Raw genomic sequence first — 4112 nt, forward strand, 5'->3', positions numbered from 1 at the left:
TACTATGCTGCTGCTCGGTTATCTTCATACCATGTTGCAGCTCTATACGAGGTTTATGCAAATGTATTTGTTAGGTGGGGATCCCACTTGTTCCCACCTAATTTATGCTAGAATTGGTGGGATGTCCATTTTTTTTAACATCAGACATGGTGGGACGTGGTGGATTGTAGGTGGGACTCCCACATAGAGTCCCACCTGCAGCGTTAATCGTAGGAATAGGAATTTTGTAGGAAATGAGATGACATGTATCTCAAATCCTATGAGTAGAAATAGGAAACGAGATGTCATTTGGTTGACATCAAAGGAATTTTTTCATTGAGTCTAGGCTCATTTTTATTTTCCTATGAAATGTGAAGGATAAGAATCAATCCTATATATGAATAGGAATCCATTCCTATGAACCAAAGGGCTTTAAAGAAAAAAAAAATCTTATAAGAATCCTATCTTCTAGAATTCCTATGAAATTCCCAAAGGTAATGTATCAATGTCGTGGAAACCACGGTGTAAAGCAGAGAAAACAAGTGCTTGCCCTCAAGTTTGTCTTGCAACCCAATAACAGTCCAAAAAAAACTGCACTGTCCAGAAGGCCTTACATAATAACTCATGGGTCTCCAGAGTGGACATTGATGGGAACCTTGATGTGAACCACATAGCAGAGTTCGTCAACCTTTGGAGTGAGCTATCACGCATTCAACTCAACCCCGGTGTGGCTGATTCAATCTCCTGGAAGCTCACCAATGATGGCCAATATTCGGCGGCAACGGCATACCGTGAACAATTTCTTGGCCTTATCGACTCAGATATGCCTCTTTTGGTGTGGAAGAATTGGGCTCCTCCCAAATGCAAATTTTTTGCTTGGTTGGCCATCAACAATAGGATTTGGACGGCGGACCGGCTTCAGCGCAGGGGCTGGCCCAACTGTAACCTTTGCCCGCTATGCAAACAAACGCAAGAATCAGCAGCTCACCTTCTCTTCCAGTGTCGTTACACGGTTAGAGTTTGGGGAATGATCAAAACATGGCTCGGTTTACATGATGTCCATCCTACAGATTGGGGAGGCATGGTTTCCGTTAAGGAGTGGTGGCGCAACATAGCTTCCGGGAGGTCAGAATCTCGAAGGGCGCTTCTTTCCCTTATGCTTCTTATCTCTTGGGAAATTTGGAAGGAGCGAAATGCACGTGTGTTCCGCAGCACGGCAATTCCGGTCGGGGTGCTTGTGACTCGCGTCAAAGCGGAAACTTCGCTGTGGTGCCTCGCGGGGGCGAAATATTTGTGTAATATAATGCCGCGAGAGTGATGCTTGTAACCTGGTCTTTTGGCCAAGACTATTAAACCTTCTTCTTATTCAATGAAAATGGCAAGCCTTTTGCCTTGTTTCAAAAAAAAAAAAAACAGTCCAAAAGGAGATCAGCCGAATAAAAGGCGCACACAAACACAAGCCGATCACGATGCCCGAAAAAACCACACGCATGTGCCGTGTTTCCTTCTATAATTGGAATGGTGATGAGATCTGGCGCTCTCGCTCCATGGCAAGTTGGCAACACGGCGCCAGCAAACGTCAACACTGACTCACGTACACGCATAGAACATTTGCCACATTGGGATTAGAACTACGAGACAACGGCGATTAGCCGGACAAGCCAGGCCAACAAGTACGTACGCCACGTGTGTCCTTGGCCATGTTCCCGTGCGACGCAAAGGCCGTGGCGGGTGAAGGAATCATGGCGGCCGGCCTTTGCCACGTCCACCCGGGGGACATAATGATCTTCCACCCGAGTAAAGTGGCGACGACGCACGTCTTCCTGAGGAAAACCTGCCCCCCGGTTGCCACCTTCTCCCAGCGCCAGCGCAACGAGGGATCGCATCCATCTTCTATCTGTGGTAGAGCCGCAGCAGTGGCTCCGCGCTCTCACGAGAAGAGAAGAAGAGCATTTCAGGGTCGGGCTAATTTATTTATTTATTTATTTTGGCGGGAATTTAACCATAAGAGACTCCCACTGACTAATTTCCACGCAACCTACACATCACTTCCTCTGCTAAAACTAGATAGGAGGGTGCGCATATTTACTTCGCCCCGGCGAAAAAAAAAGCATGATACAAGCGTGCCAAAAAACCAGATCATGACAAATCATGGTTGGGTTCTGACCAGGAGCATCCCAGTGGCTCCTGCAGGGAATAATCCCACGACCTGCGCACACCAAAGGCTGGCACGCTCCGATCGGATAGTTCCACTTCCACGCGAAAGCTAGCTGGCGAGAACGAAATGGGATATCAGCTCCTCCGTCCCAAACGGGGCATCGGTGGCCGGCGACGGTTTCAGTGCGACGCAAAGCACCCTTCATTATCGAACCATATTAGCAACCTCAACAGCCTACTTCAGGCCGATTGGGCGGTGGCGTGCGGACGGAGCGCGCCTCGCCGAGATGATCGATCATGAGATGGCACTTCCGGAAACGAAACAAATCACGGTGGGCCGTGATGCTCCGCGCACGCCTCATCTACGCCCTGACACGACCATCATATACTACGATTAATTAATCGAGTACGTACGTACGTACGAACCAAAAGTCAACAAATACGAGGCCTGGATTATAATAACTTGCCCCTAAAATTGGCGAATCATTGATGATAGCCTAGCGTGGAGTGACCAATACACTATGCTTAACTGACATGGAGTAGCCAATACTCAACATCTGCCACTCACATTGCCGAATCATTGATAATCTTGGGGTCAGGACACGGTGGATATACTCCCTCCGTTCGGAAATACTTGTTCTCAAAATGGTTGTATCTACATTTATTTTAGTTATAGATGCATCTATTTTATTCATTTTTGGGACAAGCATTTCCGGATAGAGGGAGTATTTGTTTAACGCTATGTTTCGCTTGTCTCCATTCGTGGCGGGTTCCACCTCTATCCCTTCCCGATTATCAGGGCAGTGTTTTGCAGAACGGGAGAGGATTTGTTTAAAACGAGGAGAAAGATGCACATTTCGGATATTTGAGTCCTCGTGACAAAGTCAAGACATACGGAATATGAACAACTTTGAATGATTCATTTGAAGGGAAAATATCTTGTGTGGTATTGAAAAAATATTATGGCTTTTTTTGCGTCAATAAATCCAAACAACTAAAATTATAGTTCGACTCACTTGAGAAAAAACAAACAAACCATGTTAGACTGCCACCCAGTTAGGACATAAACTTTGTGATCACCGGCTTCTTCCTTCCTAATACCTTATGCCGTTATGAGCCAATTACTAACACATGAGAAATATAATAGGACATAGATAAATGAAAGCAATGCATGAAAATACATGAAATGACATTTAAATGTTCAAACAAGAGATATTGAGAGATATTGAGTTATTTGATCCTTATTGAAGAAGAACATAATTTACTACCTTGTGATTTCTTGTAGCTAGTTAAAATAACCCCTCAACGAAGAGACCGGTATATATTATAAAAAATTAGAGGAATGCATAGCCGTTATATGGCACAAAGCTTGTTGAAGCTATATACACCGAACAGGAATACGAAGTGTATGGAATAAACAATGTCGAGTTATTTATCATATTTCCTAAAATGGAGTCTACCAAAAAAACAGAGTCTGATCTCGCAAGCAATTATCATGTCCCATTAGGCCTTGTATAATGAAAGGTGCTTAAGGAAGATGCTTAGAAAAATAAACCAGATTTTTCTTAAGCACCGGTGCTTATTTTTACAGGGTAGACGCTAAGTGTCTACCCTGTAGAAATAGGCACCGATGCTTTAGAAAAACTCGGTTTATTTTTCTAAGCACCTCCCGTTGTACAAGGCCTTATATGCCCTAAAAAGTCTTACTATGTAATGATAAAACCACATCACCAAGCAATATCCAACTACTCATTTTGTGTATGGAGATGCTATATGACAGGTTGACAGAGGCCTAGGGTTTCTCCTTGAAGAAAAAGGGGAAAAAAATAAACCCGCTGCTCAGCAGACACCAATACACCACAGATTCAGAGGAGGCCCACCGCAAAAAAAAAAAGATTCAGAGGAGGCAATCTTCAGCTGCACTCCTCTCCATGAGACCCATCTCATCACCCATGGCCATGGCCATAAGACCACGG

The sequence above is a fragment of the Triticum aestivum genome, chromosome 1A, assembly GCF_018294505.1.
Source record: "Triticum aestivum cultivar Chinese Spring chromosome 1A, IWGSC CS RefSeq v2.1, whole genome shotgun sequence".
Classification (NCBI taxonomy): domain Eukaryota; kingdom Viridiplantae; phylum Streptophyta; class Magnoliopsida; order Poales; family Poaceae; genus Triticum; species Triticum aestivum.